The following is a 19,625-nucleotide window of genomic DNA, read 5'->3' on the forward strand; positions in this document are numbered from 1 at the left end:
AGCTGCTTACAGAGAAAATAACAATTCACCAAAGCTAAAGTCAGCTATGAATGCAGGGGAGTGAATTTGGTTCTGTAAGAATAACAAAATTAAGGAAAAGGAATGCAAGGCATAAAGTGGAAATGATAGACCCCTAAAGAAGTTTTGGCATGAAAGTGGAAGAAGAGTATTGGAAAGGTTTCCTAGGTAGCAAAAAGCATAGGCAGGTGGATGTGAATCCAGTATGAGATGGGCCTGCCTTTGGAGGGCTGTATAGGAAGTAATGTTTTCTTGAGAAAATCACGTTCAATAAAGAAAGAAGGAGAAGAAATGAGCAGCATGAGTGTTTATTGGACATAACATTTGCTTATTAATTTGTACACATCAACTTATAAAATGTGTACCACATTCCTATGGCATTGGCATTGTTGTCTGAGAAAAAGTATCTTACAGAGTAGAACTCTAAGAACAAATTGTATTTTCTCTCCATCTAATGTCTAGGTATAAATCAAAGACATTCCCCAGTACAGATAATTCTGACTGCTGCATTCTTACTTGATATCTTGCCTCTATATTTTATATTGACATTAAACATTTTTCACAATTATAACTTTTAACAGATGCATAATATTCCACCATGTGGTTATGCCATTATTTATTTAACAAACTCCAAATTATTAGGTAGTGGGCTTTCTCCCCAAGGTTTCATTATTTTAAATAATTCCACAGTAAAAAATGGCATACAAATTTTAGAATTAGTTTTTAATTATTTCCTTAAATAAACAACTCTAAATGGAATAAGTAAATCAACAGGCATAAATATTTTTAAGACTTTACTTAGGTACTTTCTTGCTTCAAAGAGAAGTCATTTAGTTTACACTAGGAAAGCAATTTAAAACCCAGAAACAATAAGACTGAGAAGCCAGCACCTAAAAGCTCTTCTGAGAATTCAGATTGCACCAGAGAAGTCAACACTCACTGGAGCTACACCTTATTCCGGCCCTGACCAAGCCATTCTCACGTCCCCTGATGCAGAATCAGTTTCAAAGCATGTGTTATATGTAGATTGTTTCTATTCAGCTAGCTGAAAAGAATGCCACAACACACCTTTCCCCTAAAATGAGTAGGAACAGTCTTACTATATCATAGCCCCTTAAGTTCCCTCTCAAGCCGGCAGACAAATTCCTGAGTGATAATTCCAGTCTAGCTATCTTATCTCACAACCTCACCTTTACCAACAGCATCCCAACCAACACAAAAGAACTGTCCATACATTTTCTGTACATATAAGCATGCCACACTTCACTAATTTCAGGCCAAATGATCAAAATAATAATTGTTTTACCCACCTGCATGTTTGCTGTATTTAACTCAGACCTTTGCAAGAATCTGACCAAACAAGGTGCAATCAGACAAAACTAGAAAGCCAGCTTGGTTAAATTTATGTTCACCAAAGGATTGCTGAATATGTGCATGTTCACAGCAGCTCCTAAATGGCTTACCTCATTCAATCTTGCCTTTTCAGTCCAATTGGTCCAGTGAAAATGTTGACTTATCTGGAAAAGGAGAAATACAGGAGCATAATAAGTATGACATAAAATAGAAAGATGCATAATTGTATGCATGAGGTATATTTTTTCAGTACAAGTAATAGAATCTCACTTCATATTTTGGGAAAATAGCAAAAAGGCAATAAGAGAAAATCGTGTTCTTATCAAGTGACTCAAACACCCCCTACAGATTTCAGACCCACGTTCAATCTAGCCTTCAGAAATGACCTGGCAAAATGAAACAAGAGTCATTTTAGAGTCGTTTAATCTCTAACTTCAATTTTCTTAATAAAAAGAGCCACAGCAGTACCTTAGCTCGTTAGCTCAGGGAGGGGTCTGGCAAATGAATCCAGCCTAATTACAGAATGCCTCTGAGATAGCAAGTGCAACATGTGTATGATCTTCCACGATCTGACTTCTTCAAAGTTATAACCCACATGTTAATAAGCAACTGAAATTCATGCTGGCATGGAAGCAACGAGTCTAATCCTAAATCTGTAATCAGATACTTAGGCATGAGCAAGTTCCATAGCATGAAAGAATACTGAAAATATTTGGATGTATTAAAACTTACATATTTGAAAGATGATAATAAAGTTTTATTTATATAAAATTATGATTTAAGTCCTTTATTTATAAAATAATTAAGAGTATAACTAATTTTCACCAAAACCTTGTGATTCCTCTAAGATTTTAGAGCTCTATACCTCCAAATTATTTTAACTATTATGATTTAGTATGATGACTGTTTCATTTTAATATCACAAGAATGTCAGACATTAGGATACAAATTCACATTCATAAAGGTCAAACTAAAAAATCTTCTTTTCTATGTGTTTTCATTAACAGGATAAACATTTTTAATCAAATACACACAGTCCTAACATTACATTTCTGTCTTCAGTATCAATGTTTTTCCACGTTTTATTTAACAGTTCAAAGAAGACATTTTATGCTGTGCTAGTTATAAGACATACGAGACAGTACTATTAGAAATCAATCTTCATTAGGACCATGTGAAAAGAAAATTGGCACAGGAACTTCCACTAGAAAGAGAAAGGGAATTCTTGGATTTGCAAAGGACATTATTTTAGTTATGATCCACCTAGGTTGGCTTTTTCTCAATACCCTAATGTAATAATCCTAACTAAAAATGTTGATCACTAATCAGTGTATTTGATGGTGAGTCCTGAATTTATTAAATTAATCATCTAATTTCTTTTCCAGGTCCCAATTCACATTTACATGTAATCAAAAAGCAGACTTAAAGATATCATTTTAATTATTCATCTGATACGGTTTGGATCTGTGCTCCCACCTAAATCTCATGTTGAAATGTAATCCTCAATGCTGAAGGTGGGGCTTGGTGGGAGGTGTTTGGATCATGGGGCTGGTTTCTCACGGTTTAACACCATCCACCCCGGTGCTGTCACTGTGATAGTGAGTGCTCATGAGATCTGGTTGTTTAAAAGTGTGTAGCACCTCCCCGCTCTCCCTCTTCTGGGAGACAAGGTGAAGTGATGGCTCCTCCTTTGCCTTCTGTCACTATTATAAGTTTCCGGAGGCTTCCCTGAAGCTGATGCTGCCATGATTCCTGTACAGCCCGCAGAACTGTGAGCCAATAAAATCTCCTTTCTTTGTAAATTAGTCCCCCGTATTACTTTATAGCAGTGTGAGAAAAGAACAAATACAGAAAATTGGTACCAGGAGTTGTATATTGCTATAAAGACACCTGAAAATGTGGAAACACCTTTGGAATTGGGTAATGAACAGAGGTTGGAAGAGTGTGGAGGGCTCAGAAGGTGACAGGAAGATGAGGGAAAATTTGGAACTTCTAGAGATTTGTGGAATGGTTATAATGCAAATGCTAACAATTAGTGAAGGCCAGGCTGAGGAGGTCTCAGATGGAGATGAGGAACTTATTGGCAATGGAGCAAAGGTCACATTTGGCAAAGAGCTTGTTTGGATTATGCCCCTGCCCTACAGATCTCTGAAACTTTGAACTTGAGAGTGATAATTTAGAGCAGGAGTCCCCGACCCCTGAGCCACAGACAATTGTTAGTCTGTGGCCTGTTAAGAACCAGGCTGGGCTGGGCTCGGTGGCTCACACTGTAATCCCAGCACTTTGGGAGGCCGAGGTGGGCGGATCACAAGGTCAGGAGATGGAGACCAACCTGGCTAACACAGTGAAACCCCGTCTCTACTAAAAATACAAATACAAAAAAAATTAGCGAGGCGTGGTGGCGGGCACCTGTAGTCCCAGCTACTCAGGAGGCTGAGGCAGGAGAATGGCGTGAACCTGGGAGGTGGAGCTTGCAGTGAGCCAAGATCATGCCACTGCACTCCAGCCTGAGCGACAGAGCAAGACTCCGTCTCAAAAAAAAAAAAAAAAAAAAAAAAAAAAAAGAACCAGGCTGCACAGCAAGAGGTGAGCAGCAGGCAAGGAAGTGAAGCTTTATCTGTATGTACAGCCACTCCCCATTGCTCACATTACTGCCTGAGCTGGGCCTCCTGTCAGATCAGCAGCGGCATTCAATTCTCACAGGAGTGTGAACCCTATTGTGAACTGCACCTGTGAGAGATCTAGGTTGTCTGCTCCTTATGAGAATCTAATGCATGATGATCTGTCACTGTCTCCAATTGCCCACGGATGGGACTAGCTAGCTGCAGGAAAACAAGTTCAGGGCTCCCATTGATTCTATATTATGGTGAGTTGTATAATTCTTTCATTGTACCTTACAATGTAATAATAATGGGAATAAAGTTCACAATAAATGTAATGTACTTGAATCACCCTGAAACCATCCCACCCACCCCCAGTATGTGGAAAAATTGTCATCCACAAAACCAGTCCCTGGTGCCAAAAAGGTTGGGAACTGCTGATTTGGGGTATCTGGTGGAAGAAATGTCCAAGCAGCAAAGCATTCAATTCTTGACTTGGCTGCTTCTGATAGCCTATTTCACATGCATGAGCAAAGAAATTATGTAAAACTGGAACTTATATTTAATACGAGGCCAGGCGCGGTGGCTCACACATGTGATCCTAGCCCTTTGGGAGGCTGAGGCGGTCAGATCACCTGAGGTCAGGAGTTTAAGACTAGCCTGGTCAACGTGGTAAAACCCTGTCTCTACTAAAATACAAAAATTAGCTGGGCATGATGGCAGGTGCCTGTAATTTCAGCTACTCAGGAGGCTGAGATGGGGAAATCATTTGAACTTGGGAGACAGTAGTTGCAGTGAGCTGAGATCATGCCCTTGCCCTCCAGTCTGGGTGGCTGAGTGAGACTCTATCTCCAAAAAAAAAAAAAAAAAAAAAAAAGTGAAAGTGCTTCTGAATTATAAAATATGATATAAATATTTGTTTCAAAACTACCTATTTTGAGTTAATATAAATGTGCCTGCCCGCATGTTTTCCTCCCTTCCAAGCTTCTTATTGGCATTAAGATACTATTAGCATTTATTCAGCATTTACTTCAATGAGCATTACTAGGAAATGAGAGCATCAAATTCCTGAGGGAAGATAGCAATTAATTCTAACTTCAGGAACTGAAGACAGCTTCATGGAAAAGGCTACAATAAAGTTGGAAAGATGAGTAGATTTTTAGCGACAGAAACACTGCTGTGAATACAGACTTTTAGTTAACGTCTATGCAATGAAAATCACCTTCAACGAGTCTGCATTTTACCAGGTGAATAGAATCCCTAGAATTTCTATGTTTGTACTTAAAGATTTTTTTTAAAAGGTTGCATTGGACATACATATTCTTTGTTCTATGAGCTTTGTACATAAATTATGACTCAAAGTAATGAAAAATATAATCCAAACTGATGCAAATGCAAATGCCTTAGTTTTAGACAGCTGCAATGGTTATTTCTGTATATCTGGGAAACAGCTATCAGGCCTCATCTATACACTGGTTTTTGTTCAACTTCAAATGGGTGTCAAGAATAAGGTGGCATCCATTTCAGGAATACATAAGAGTTTCTAAGCCTTTCCTCTGTGAGCAGCTTCTAAATCACCCTCATCTTATGGCACTGGCATGATGGAACATTCTCACAGATTGCCTTTCCCCATCCAAGCTCTGAGGACGCCCAGGCTGGTTGGAAGGTGTAGCTTGTGTAATGATTCCAAAAGCACTCCTCTCCCATGATTACACAGAACAAGTAATGGAATAGTCATTTTCAAGGCCAGGCATAAGTGATTACTCACCAGGGTACAGAGGTTATGATAGGAAGGGCCCACGCTGATGCTGACAGTCAGAAGCAAGATGCAGGGCTTGATCTTTTACTGCAAGAAGCTGCAGAGACCATGCATCTGAGCTAGACAGCTGATGAGATGCCTTCTCCTTGGGATTCACACCACAACAATAGGCTAATAGATTTATGCCATAAAAGCAGTGACCTTTGTGGTCAGAAACATTTTCTCACGGAGAGAAAAAAGTGCTATACGCCCCTGTGTGCTACAGTTTTGACAGTGACTGACAGCATGGGCTGGCCCTAGTCTCCAGGAAGCCGTATGCACAGACTTTTGCATTGTTACCCTTTGATTAACTTCTGACAGACTTTGCAACATAAAACTCTTACAAAGAAATTGCTCTGTAATGCTAGCTGTAACATCTAGAAACTTTGCCAAGGAGAGCTAAAATGTACCCCAAAGCATGTGGCCTGAAATAATATCCATGTGCGTGTATGTGTGTGGGGAACACACTTTGGGCTTTAAATTTTCAGACTCATAATGCTATTACTTAAGTGCAATATTTAGAAAAAGAGTCTCACATGTTATAAGCATATTGCGCATGAAGAGACTTAAGCAATGCCAAGATGAAAATAAATAATGTATGAAGTCAGAGGCCTGAAGCAAATGTTAACTAATTTCAAAATGGGTCAAAATCACAACAATTAAGTCCCTGACATGTGAAGTCATTTTTTTTCTTCCTAAAATATTAACCAACTTGCTTCACTTCTTCTAGATTGATTTGTAGAGCATGAAAGGTCATTTTGGAGGCAGAGGGGGAATTTGGCTTCTACAAGCCATCCATAATGAGAGCCAATAAATTAGGTAAAGCTCCTGTTTACCTAAGCTGAAATATTGATGTCCAAGACCACATCGAATGCAAATCTCTACATTAATCATTTTTCTCCAGTTGGGAAATTCAGACCATGGTAACACATGCTTTGATAGACCTATACATCATAGTTACAGCAACATTAGACAGTGCCTCAGTGACAGAATACAAATATATTGCATTGGATTTCCTTCATTTTCCCCAGCCTGACTTTTATTTGTAACTGCAAAGTCTGCTCTGGGTGTGTGAGGTTTTGACACGGGTTTGGGTGATACTTTTGGTCTAGGAAATAAGTGAAAATTGATAACAAGAATTTTCTTCGCTTGGTTACCTGCCAAGCATATCTAGGGGAGGCTCACATCTAGTTCATTAAGCATAGCACCTTGATGAGCACATACCTTGTGTTCAGTGTTCTCCCACTCCAACAGTAATATGGTCTGTGTTTCCCAGAGTGGGATTCATGAACCATCTGTGTCAGATTACCTGGGTGCTTGCTGGGAAATGCAGTTTCCTAGGCTTCATCATAATCAATCAGATTTTCTTAGCGGCGGGGGGAGGGGTGGCGCAGGGAATCTTGTACAAGATCCTCAGCTGTTTATTATACACACTGTTGTTTGATAACTGATATAGGCAGCCATCACCCTTGGGCTTCTAAAAACTACCTTGTCTTGCCACTTTTCTGCTGAAAGTCTTTCCTCTCCCAAATATGGTCCAAACCTCTACGTAGCCCTCTTCTTCTCTAGAGGCATTTCTCACACAGTCTTATCTACTTTTAAGGTTATTCTCTCTATATGCAGAAGACTCTCAAATCACTATTTCCAACAGTGATGTTCTATCTCGGCTTCCAATTCATATGTGAAAATGCCTGTTGAAACTGTCTACCTGGCATTAGAAAGACAGTGTGGCCAAACTGAACTCATTCCTCTTTCATTGCTATCACACAGCCAGACAGAAATCCTGATGCTCTCATTTATTCTTCTGTCTCCCTTCTATTTTCAACACGTACATCATTAAATAAATAGCCTGTATCATCTATTCATAGTCTCTACGATGGCTCATTCTTTTCTTTCTTTTCTACCCCTGTGCAAAATCCAGGTCTTCCTTGTTTCTCAGCTGTACCATTGTAACAGACCTCTAACTAGTGTTCCCGTCTTTTGTCTTCAACTTCTCAAATCAATCTTCTACATGGTGGCTGAATAGGTTTTCTAAAATACATCTGACTGAGTCACTTGTTTCCTTAACACTCTGAGAACATTCCTCCTGCAGGACAAAATCTAGGTTTTCTGGCCTCACTTTCCTGCCCATTTCTAGTTTATGCATACTCAATTTTTATCAATCCTTACTTTGATTCCACTTCAGTACAACCGTTTACAGTAACGTTATACCATGCCTTTCCTCCCATTTCCCTCTGCCTGGAGTACCCTTTTCTTGACTATTTTCATTCGTATTATGACTCAATAATTATAATGATGCTTATAAATGTTATTTTATGACACAATTATCTAATATGAATACTTACTCTATGCCAACTATTGAGTTAAATTTTTGATTCTCACAAGGATAAAAATGTGATAACCTACATTAGTACGCTTTTTAAGAGGCCTTCTTTCATTACCTTTTTAAGGCTTTCCTTAATCTCTAGTCTGACTACTTCTTACCTTATTACCACCAACACGCTATGTGCTTACTTCAGCTAAAACATTTAGCCTAATATACTAAAATAGTATGTTTATATTCTCCACTGTCTTTTCATCACTAAATTACATGATTCACAAGGGCACAGCATGTATCTTATTCAGATCTATTTTCAAACCATGTAGTCCCAGCTGCCCAAGTAATGTTTTTTTTAACTCAAGAGATCTGATTCATGACCATAGAGAATATCACTGTGTGAGTGGCTCTTCTTAGCATATTAACTAAGAGACTTTTGATCTGAGACCTCGAACTTCAAGCAGAGAGGCAGGACCATGTTCATGTTTGTATCTCCCCTATAGTGCCTAGTCCTGCATATTTTATATCATCACTGCTCAAAAGTGTTGGTACAAATTTAACTGCTACTATGTGGATTTCAGGAATATTAAAATGAAGATAAGCTCTGCTAAATTTTAGAAATATGGAGTACACAAAGTCACTGTTAAAAGCAAAATCATTAGGCACTCTAGCCTCATTTAAGCAGCATGATGTCAGAAGGAATATTCATTAAACATAATGGATTTGTGAGTGTCGGACAGAATAAATGTATGAACTTACAAAAAGTGCAAAGGGGAATGGATCACTGTTGTGAGAAAAGGGCAAACGACACCTTGCAGAGTCGGAAACCCCAAGAATAAAGGGGATCAATGGGATGGGTTTCTTTTAACAACTGTTTAAATTTTTTTTCAGTAATGGCATACTTTTGGTACATTTAATTACATCAAATATGGTCATAAAAATAATATAATAATAATGAAATATTGCTCAACTTATTGAGTGAATACTCTGACCCAAGTGTTCTACAGAGCTCAATGTATCTTCTAGGTATGCATTTTCTCCTGTTTTATAGATGAGGAAGCTGAAGTTCAGAAGGGTTTAGTAACTTTCTCAAGGTCATATTGCAATGTATTCACATGACAGTCTGTGTTCACTCATTTAAAAAGCACATGCTGAGCAATAACTGTGCCAGAAATTGAACTAGGAACTAAACATACAGGGATAAGTCAGAAGTTCAGAGTTCTCAGTACTGTGAGAGAATCATAAAAAGTAACACGATACAATGTGGCACGTACCCTGAGACAGTTAGCCTATGAGGTCAATACAGAGGGTCATGAGAACCTGGGAGAGAGGCATCTAATCTAGCTTGGGATAAAAAACAAACAAACCTGTAAAGCATCAGGGAACACTTCCCAAAAAGACATGAAAAGTCTGACTGTATGAGGTAACAATCATAGTTTAGATGGAGGGAATGATACATGCCAATGACTCAGAATTCTTCTGTGTCCTATATTTCTCATCACTGCTATCACCAGAATGTGTTTGAGAAGGTAATGGCAGATCATCCTGATTTTACACTCTCAAAGTGGACACCTTGAGAGATAGTGTTCAATGAGGATGAAAAGTATAAGTATGCTATGGAAGAGTGCCTACAATTTGTCCTACAGATGCAAATGGTGCCCTTTAGTGATTGTGCAGGGCACAACCCGTACACTGTAAATGACAGCCCTGTTCCTAGCATTGTGCTTGGTTGGTCCTTAACATATCTAATCTGATTTATTCTTCATGATGACTCTAAAAGTTGGTTTGCTTGCCTTCATTGTATGGATAAGGAGACTAATACCCCAGGAGTTTAAATAACTGTCCAAACATCATACATAGAACAAATAAAGGAGCCAGAATCTTAATCAAGATGTTTATGCCTCCAAAGTCCTTGATCTATCTGCTAGAAAATCAGGAATAAGGAAGAAATTCTATTTTACCTCTTTGGTGAGCTCTTCTCTGGCATCATAGATGGGTACTTCCCCCTGAATTCCCAGTCTAGTTCTCAGAAGAGACAAGATAAACTGCTGCTTCTATATTAGCTTCTCTAAGAGTACCAGCCTGTCTGGGCCCTGTTTTCATTAATCTTTACACTTTTCCCTGATTTGATTCTCTTTCTTTTACCCTAATTTCCTCCCCAGTCTAGCTAAAAAAAAAGACCATTCCGTTTGATCACATATGTTAGTAGGCTTGTTTTCATTATGATTGTGTCTATTAAACTGTTCCAATATTAATCTAGGTCATAGAAGACTAATAGAAATCCCCCATTAATGTAATATTTCTTTTTTTTTAATTTATTTATTATTATTATACTTTAAGTTGTAGGGTACATGTGCATAACGTGCAGGTTTGTTACATATGTATACTTGTGCCATGTTGCTGTGCTGCACCCATCAACTCGTCATTTACATCAGGTATAACTCCCAATGCAATCCCTCCCCCCTCCCCCCTCCCCATGATAGGCCCCGGTATGTGATGTTCCCCTTCCTGAGTCCGAGTGATCTCATTGTTCAGTTCCCACCTATGAGTGAGAACATGCGGTGTTTGGTTTTCTGTTCTTGTGATAGTTTGCTAAGAATGATGGTTTCCAGCTGCATCCAAGTCCCTACAAAGGACTCAAACTCATCCTTTTTGATGGCTGCATAGTATTCCATGGTGTATATGTGCCACATTTTCTTAATCCAATCTGTCGCTGATGGACATTTGGGTTGATTCCAAGTCTTTGCTATTGTGAATAGTGCTGCAATAAACATACGTGTGCATGTGTCTTTATAGCAGCATAATTTATAATCCTTTGGGTATATACCCAGTAATGGGATGGCTGGGTCATATGGTACATCTAGTTCTAGATCCTTGAGGAATCGCCATACTGTTTTCCATAATGGTTGAACTAGTTTACAATCCCACCAACAGTGTAAAAGTGTTCCTATTTCTCCACATCCTCTCCAGCACCTGTTGTTTCCTGACTTTTTAATGATTGCCATTCTAACTGGTGTGAGATGGTATCTCATTGTGGTTTTGATTTGCATTTCTCTGATGGCCAGTGATGATGAGCATTTTTTCATGTGTCTGTTGGCTGTATGAATGTCTTCTTTTGAGAAATGTCTGTTCATATCCTTTGCCCACTTTTTGATGGGGTTGTTTGTTTTTTTCTTGTAAATTTGTTTGAGTTCTTTGTAGGTTCTGGATATTAGCCCTTTGTCAGATGAGTAGATTGCAAAAATTTTCTCCCATTCTGTAGGTTGCCTGTTCACTCTGATGGTAGTGTCTTTTGCTGTGCAGAAGCTCTTTAGTTTAATGAGATCCCATTTGTCAATTTTGGCTTTTGCTGCCGTTGCTTTTGGTGTTTTAGACATGAAATCTTTGCCCATGCCTATGTCCTGAATGGTACTACCTAGGTTTTCCTCTAGGATTTTTATGGTATTAGGTCTAACATTTAAGTCTCTAATCCATCTTGAATTAATTTTCGTATAAAGAGTAAGGAAAGGATCCAGTTTCAGCTTTCTACTTATGGCTAGCCAATTTTCCCAGCACCATTTATTAAATAGGGAATCCTTTCCCCATTTCTTGTTTCTCTCAGGTTTGTCAAAGATCAGATGGCTGTAGATGTGTGGTATTATTTCTGAGGACTCTGTTCTGTTCCATTGGTCTATATCTCTGTTTTGGTACCAGTACCATGCTGTTTTGGTTACTGTAGCCTTGTAGTAGAGTTTGAAGTCAGGTAGCGTGATGCCTCCAGCTTTGTTCTTTTGACTTAGGATTGTCTTAGCAATGCGGGCTCTTTTTTGGTTTCATATGAACTTTAAAGCAGTTTTTTCCAATTCTGTGAAGAAACTCATTGGTAGCTTGATGGGGATGGCATTGAATCTATAAATTACCTTGGGCAGTATGGCCATTTTCACAATATTGATTCTTCCTATCCATGAGCATGGTATGTTCTTCCATTTGTTTGTGTCCTCTTTGATTTCACTGAGCAGTGGTTTGTAGTTCTCCTTGAAGAGGTCCTTTACATGCCTTGTAAGTTGGATTCCTAGGTATTTGATTCTCTTTGAAGCAATTGTGAATGGAAGTTCATTCCTGATTTGGCTCTCTGTTTGGCTGTTACTGGTGTATAAGAATGCTTGTGATTTTTGCACATTAATTTTGTATCCTGAGACTTTGCTGAACTTGCTTATCAGCTTAAGGAGATTTTGGTCTGAGGTGATGGGGTTTTCTAAATATACAATCATGTCATCTGCAAACAGGGACAATTTGACTTCTTCTTTTCCTAACTGAATACCCTTGATTTCTTTCTCTTGCCTAATTGCCCTAGCCAGAACTTCCAACACTATGTTGAATAGGAGTGGTGAGAGAGGGCATCCCTGTCTTGTGCCAGTTTTCAAAGGGAATTTTTCCAGTTTTTGCCCATTCAGTATGATATTGGCTGTGGGTTTGTCATAAATAGCTCTTATTATTTTGAGGTACGTTCCATCAATACCGAATTTATTGAGCGTTTTTAGCATGAAGGGCTGTTGAATTTTGTCAAAAGCCTTTTCTGCATCTATTGAGATAATCATGTGGTTCTTGTCTTTGGTTCTGTTTATATGCTGGATTATGTTCATTGATTTGCGAATGTTGAACCAGCCTTGCATCCCAGGGATGAAGCCCACTTGATCATGGTGGATAAGCTTTTTGATGTGTTGCTGAATCCGGTTTGCCAGTATTTTATTGAGGATTTTTGCATCGATGTTCATCAGGGATATTGGTCTAAAATTCTCTTTTTTTGTTGTGTCCTTGCCAGGCTTTGGTATCAGGATGATGTTGGCCTCATAAAATGAGTTAGGGAGGATTCCCTCTTTTTCTATTGATTGGAATAGTTTCAGAAAGAATGGTACCAACTCCTCCTTGTACCTCTGGTAGAATTCAGCTGTGAATCCATCTGGTCCTGGACTTTTTTTGGTTGGTAGGCTATTAATTGTTGCCTCAATTTCAGAGCCTGCTATTGGTCTATTCAGGGATTCAACTTCTTCCTGGTTTAGTCTTGGAAGAGTGTAAGTGTCCAGGAAATTATCCATTTCTTCTAGATTTTCCAGTTTATTTGCGTAGAGGTGTTTATAGTATTCTCTGATGGTAGTTTGTATTTCTGTGGGGTCGGTGGTGATATCCCCTTTATCATTTTTTATTGCGTCTATTTGATTCTTCTCTCTTTTCTTCTTTATTAGTCTGGCTAGTGGTCTGTCAATTTTGTTGATCTTTTCAAAAAACCAACTCCTGGATTCATTGATTTTTTGGAGGGTTTTTTGTGTCTCTATCTCCTTCAGTTCTGCTCTGATCTTAGTTATTTCTTGCCTTCTGCTAGCTTTCGAATGTGTTTGCTCTTGCTTCTCTAGTTCTTTTAATTGCGATGTTAGAGTGTCAATTTTAGATCTTTCCTGCTTTCTCTTGTGGGCATTTAGTGCTATAAATTTCCTTCTACACACTGCTTTAAATGTGTCCCAGAGATTCTGGTATGTTGTATCTTTGTTCTCATTGGTTTCAAAGAACATCTTTATTTCTGCCTTCATTTCGTTATGTACCCAGTAGTCATTCAGGAGCAGGTTGTTCAGTTTCCATGTAGTTGAGCGGTTTTGAGTGAGTTTCTTAGTCCTGAGTTCTAGTTTGATTGCACTGTGGTCTGAGAGACAGTTTGTTATAATTTCTGTTCTTGTACATTTGCTGAGGAGTGCTTTACTTCCAATTACGTGGTCAATTTTGGAGTAAGTATGATGTGGTGCTGAGAAGAATGTATATTCTGTTGATTTGGGGTGGAGAGTTCTATAGATGTCTATTAGGTCTGCTTGCTGCAGAGATGAGTTCAATTCCTGGATATCCTTGTTAACTTTCTGTCTCGTTGATCTCTCTAATGTTGACAGTGGAGTGTTGAAGTCTCCCATTATTATTGTATGGGAGTCTAAGTCTCTTTGTAAGTCTCTAAGGACTTGCTTTATGAATCTGGGTGCTCCTGTATTGGGTGCATATATATTTAGGATAGTTAGCTCTTCCTGTTGTATTGATCCCTTTACCATTATGTAATGGCCTTCTTTGTCTCTTTTGATCTTTGATGGTTTAAAGTCTGTTTTATCAGAGACTAGTATTGCAACCCCTGCTTTCTTTTGTTCTCCATTTGCTTGGTAAATCTTCCTCCATCCCTTTATTTTGAGCCTATGTATGTCTCTGCATGTGAGATGGGTCTCCTGAATACAGCAGACTGATGGGTCTTGACTCTTTATCCAGTTTGCCAGTCTGTGTCTTTTAATTGGAGCATTTAGTCCATTTACATTTAAGGTTAAGATTGTTATGTGTGAACTTGATCCTGCCATTATGATATTAACTGGTTATTTTGCTCATTAGTTGATGCAGTTTCTTCCTAGCCTCAATGGTCTTTACATTTTGGCATGTTTTTGCAATGGCTGGTACCGGTTGTGCCTTTCCATGTTTAGTGCTTCCTTCAGGGTCTCTTGTAAGGCAGGCCTAGTGGTGACAAAATCTCTAAGCATTTGCTTATCTGTAAAGGATTTTATTTCTCCTTCACTTATGAAACTTAGTTTGGCTGGATATGAAATTCTGGGTTTAAAATTCTTTTCTTTAAGAATGTTGAATATTGGCTCCCACTCTCTTCTGGCTTGTAGAGTTTCTGCTGAGAGATCTGCTGTTAGTCTGATGGGCTTCCCTTTGTGGGTAACCCGACCTTTCTCTCTGGCTGCCCTTAAGATATTTTCCTTCATTTCAACTTTGGTGAATCTGGCAATTATGTGTCTTGGAGTTGCTCTTCTCGAGGAGTATCTTTGTGGCGTTCTCTGTATTTCCTGGATTTGAATGTTGGCCTGCCCTACTAGGTTGGGGAAGTTCTCCTGGATGATATCCTGAAGAGTGTTTTCCAACTTGGTTCCATTTTCCCCCTCACTTTCAGGCACCCCAATCAGATGTAGATTTGGTCTTTTTACATAATCCCATACTTCTTGCAGGCTTTGTTCATTTCTTTTTCTTCTTTTTTCTTTTGGTTTCTCTTCTCGCTTCATTTCATTCATTTGATCCTCAATCGCTGATACTCTTTCTTCCAGTTGATCAAGTCGGTTACTGAAGCTTGTGCATTTGTCACGTATTTCTCGTGTCATGGTTTTCATCTCTTTCATTTCGTTTAGGACCTTCTCCGCATTAATTACTCTAGCCATCAATTCTTCCACTTTTTTTTCAAAATTTTTAGTTTCTTTGCGCTGGGTACGTAATTCCTCCTTTAGCTCTGAGAAATTTGAGGGACTGAAGCCTTCTTCTCTCATCTCGTCAAAGTCATTCTCCATCCAGCTTTGATCCGTTGCTGAGGATGAGCTGCGCTCCTTTGCCGGGGGAGATGCGCTCTTATTTTTTGAATTTCCAGCTTTTCTGCCCTGCTTTTTCCCCATCTTTGTGGTTTTATCTGCCTCTGGTCTTTGATGATGGTGATGTACTGATGGGGTTTTGGTGTAGGTGTCCTTCCTGTTTGATAGTTTTCCTTCTAACAGTCAGGACCCTCAGCTGTAGGTCTGTTGGAGATTGCTTGAGGTCCACTCCAGACCCTGTTTGCCTGGGTATCAGCAGCAGAGGCTGCAGAAGATAGAATATTTCTGAACAGCGAGTGTACCTGTCTGATTCTTGCTTTGGAAGCTTCCTCTCAGGGGTGTACTCCTCCCGGTGAGGTGTGGGGTGTCAGACTGCCCCTAGTGGGGGATGTCTCCCAGTTAGGCTACTCAGGGGTCAGGGACCCACTTGAGCAGGGAGTCTGTCCCTTCTCAGATCTCAACCTCTGTGTTGGGAGATCCACTGCTCTCTTCAAAGCTGTCAGACAGAGTCGTTTGCGTCTGCAGAGGTGTCTGCTGCGTTTGTTTAGTTTACTGTGCCCTGTCCCCAGAGGTGGAGTCTACAGAGACAGGCAGGTTTCCTTGAGCTGCTGTGAGCTCCACCCAGTTCGAGCTTCCCAGCAGCTTTGTTTACCTACTTAAGCCTCAGCAATGGCGGGCGCCCCTCCCCCAGCCTCGCTGCTGCCTTGCCGGTAGATCACAGACTGCTGTGCTAGCAATGAGGGAGGCTCCGTGTGTGTGGGACCCTCCCGGCCAGGTGTGGGATATGATCTCCTGGTGTGCCTGTTTGCTTAAAGTGCAGTATTGGGGTGGGAGTTACCCGATTTTCCAGGTGTTGTGTGTCTCAGTTCCCCTGGCTAGGAAAAGGGACTCCCTTCCCCCTTGCGCTTCCCAGGTGAGGCAATGCCTCGCCCTGCTTCAGCTCTCGCTGGTCGGGCTGCAGCAGCTGACCAGTACCGATCGTCCGGCACTCCCCAGTGAGATGAACCCAGTACCTCAGTTGAAAATGCAGAAATCACCGGTCTTCTGTGTTGCTCGCGCTGGGAGTTGGAGACTGGAGCTGCTCCTATTCGGCCATCTTGCTCCGCCCCCCCCCCGTAATATTTCTTAAGTACTATATGTTACCTTATTTATAAGAACTCAGGCAGAGCCACCAATGGGAACTGTAGGCTCATAGTAATAAAATAAATAGGAGGGATGAAGCATATCAGAAGCACAGGTTTCCTTTGAACACCTTTCTATCTCACTTTCAGGACTGTGGGGTTGTTAAGTCTAATTTTATGACCACTATCATGTTGTAAAACTTGTCAGTCTTCGCTATCCTCAGACGTGAGGCCTCACCCATCCCTCTCTTTTCATGTTATTTGAATTCTAGATGTGGGTTAAAATCCCAAAAGTGGTAAGCTTTCTGTTCTGAGCATACCATGCATTAATCTAATACACAACAAAGTCTATTAATTTTGAATAGCGCTATCAATTATACTGCATGACAGAGAGATAACTATGCAATCACCTGTGAAGAAGTGTCTTTCTTAGGAAACCTATATAGCCTTATCAAGACTCTAATGCTGATGGATAACTCTATTCTCAAAAATCACAATTTGACGGCATTTTCTTTTATGGGATCTTAAAAATGCAAGCCAATAGAATACTTCTGAGGCTTGTATCACCTATCCACTTAGACAATTAATGAGCTTATCATTACTCTTCTAATAAAAATAAGACCATTCCAATTACTCTGGGCCTGTTAAACATACCTACTTTCCAGGTATGAAAGTGTATAGAAAGGCAATGTCAGCACCTATACATGGCCTTGTGAGTTTCCCAAGATTTATTTAACTATCAGGTGCCACTGAGAAATGACTCTTTTCATTTTTTAAAAAAAAATCCCATTTGACTCTGTCTCATCCTCCCATTCTCTGTCTAGCCCAATTATATTGACAATCTGGTCTTTTCTTCCTAGCCTTCCTTCAGGACAACTTCTGGTTTTTGTTCTTCCCACAAAAACTCCAGTATAAAAGAATAAATCCACTTTTATGTTAAGCTTCAGGTCTCTTAAATAATCTCTCTTAGATCAATGATAAAGAAAGACTAGGAAACAGCTCAAAACCCTCCCCTGACTTCCCAACTTACTAAAAATAAAGTGGAATCTTTTTGCCAGGCATGCCTTACAAGCTACTCACTCATTCATTCAGGTAATAAGCATATGTTGGGTACACACTCTATGCCAAGCACTATTCCAAGTGACTACTGATAAGACAGAAGCATTGTAATTCCTCTGTATTTAATAAATGAGAAGGAAAATACCAAGGAACAAATACTTACATGATATGATTGTAGATAATGAAGTGGGATACAGAAACATAAAGCAGGGTGAAGGCAGGGGGATGGAAAAGAAGAAAGGACGGACAGGGTTTCTGGTGTTAAGCAAGTCAGGAAAGACCCCTTTCAGGAGGTGATGTTGAAACAGAGATCCAAATGAATATCTAGGGAAATCTTTTCAAGTCATGTGAATGCCATGTGTTCAGATCTAGGCCTGTAATACATTTGGCAAGTTCAAGAGAGAGAATGAGGCCAAAGTGCTTAGAGAGGAGTAGGTGAGTGAGGTTAATATTGGAAAGGGGCTAGATCAAGCAGGCATGAGTGTGATGGGAAACCTGTAGCTACTTTCAGTTACTCCTAAACTGTCTTCAGTCCTGAGGACAGATGAAGAAAAAAATCCTTTTACTGACCACAAGTCTCTTTATTTCAGGGAAATAATTCTACTAGCATGTCAATAAAAATAGATTTTTATGTCTTCTCAATATATCTTTAGGCTGAAGCAAATAAAGTTTATGCTTTAGAAAAACATTTAGCGATATTACATCAGAGAAATGCAAATTAAAACCACAATAAGACACGATCTTACCACAGCTAGAATGCCCGTTATTAAAAAGTCAATAAATAGATGTTGGTGCAGATGTGATGAAAAGAGAATACTTATACACTGTTCCTGGGAATGTAAATAAGTACAACCTCTCTGGAAAACAGCAGGAATACTTCTCAAAGAACTGAAAGTACATCTACTATGCTATCCTGCAATCTCACTACTAAGTATGTAAAGGAAAAGAATTCAGTATGTAAAAAGAACACTGGCATGTGTGTATACATCACAGCACAATTCATGATAGCAAAGATATGGAATTAACTGAAGTGCCCATCAATTGATGAGTAGATTATATACCTCATTTTTTAGTCTATTATCACTAATTTTTTAAAAAATTATTGCTCTAACCATAGTACCATATACATGGAATACTATTAAATACATACAAATGAATGAAAAATGTCTTTTGCAGCAACTTGGATGGAACTGGAGGTCATAATCCTAAGTAAAGTAACCTAAGAATGGGAAAAAAATACCACATGCTCTCACTTAGAAGTGGGAGCTAAGCTATGGGTACACAAAGGCATACAGAGTGGTACAAGGGACACTGGAGATCCAGAAGAGGGGAGGGTTGGATGGGGGTGAGGGATGAAAAAATACCTATTGGATACAATGTATACTACTCTAGTGACAGGTACATTAAAATCCCAGACTTCACCACTGTACAATGCATCCATGTAGCCAAGACCCACTTGTACCCCTAAAGCTATTAAAAGTTAAAACAAACAAGACAAAAAGATTTTTAAAAAGGAAAATTAAAGGACATATATGTTTTACGGAATAGTCTCAGGGCCTTCTTGTATCATGAAAACAGTACCAAAAAGTGCTTTATAAAATACAATATTCGGTTGATGTGTTGAGAAAATAAAAATGTACGTGCACACAGTACAGTTAGAACAATAATTTTAAAAAAGAAAAATGTTTAGTGATATTAGAATATACCCACAAAATTATATTTCCCATCAAAAGCAAAGAACAACACAGAGTTGGTTCCATTTATCCTAAAAATTATATATTTATAGGCCAGGCACGGTGGCTCACACCTGTAATCCCAGCACTTTGGGAGGCCTAGGCAGGCAGATCACAAAGTCAGGAGATCAAGAGCATCCTGGCTAACACAGTGAAACCCCATCTCTACTAAAAATACAAAATATTAGTCAGGCGTGGTGGCAGGCACCTGTAGTCCCAGCTGCTCGGGAGGCTGAGGCAGGAGAACAGCATGAACCCGGGAGGTGGAGCC

The 19,625-nt window shown here is 39.4% G+C and overlaps 1 long non-coding RNA gene across 1 annotated transcript in view; it reads right to left on the reverse strand.

The window, feature by feature from the left end:
- Positions 1-1,480: 1,480 nt before the first annotated feature.
- Positions 1,481-19,625, reverse strand: part of LOC135967082 (uncharacterized) — a 1,183,085-nt gene continuing 1,164,940 nt past the window's right edge. Inside the window, exon 4 of the long non-coding RNA XR_012423572.1 lies at positions 1,481-1,535. This is a non-coding gene — a long non-coding RNA (uncharacterized lncRNA). The remainder of the gene's footprint in view (positions 1,536-19,625) is intronic.

The sequence above is a fragment of the Macaca fascicularis genome, chromosome 14 (genome assembly GCF_037993035.2).
Source record: "Macaca fascicularis isolate 582-1 chromosome 14, T2T-MFA8v1.1".
Taxonomy (NCBI): domain Eukaryota; kingdom Metazoa; phylum Chordata; class Mammalia; order Primates; family Cercopithecidae; genus Macaca; species Macaca fascicularis.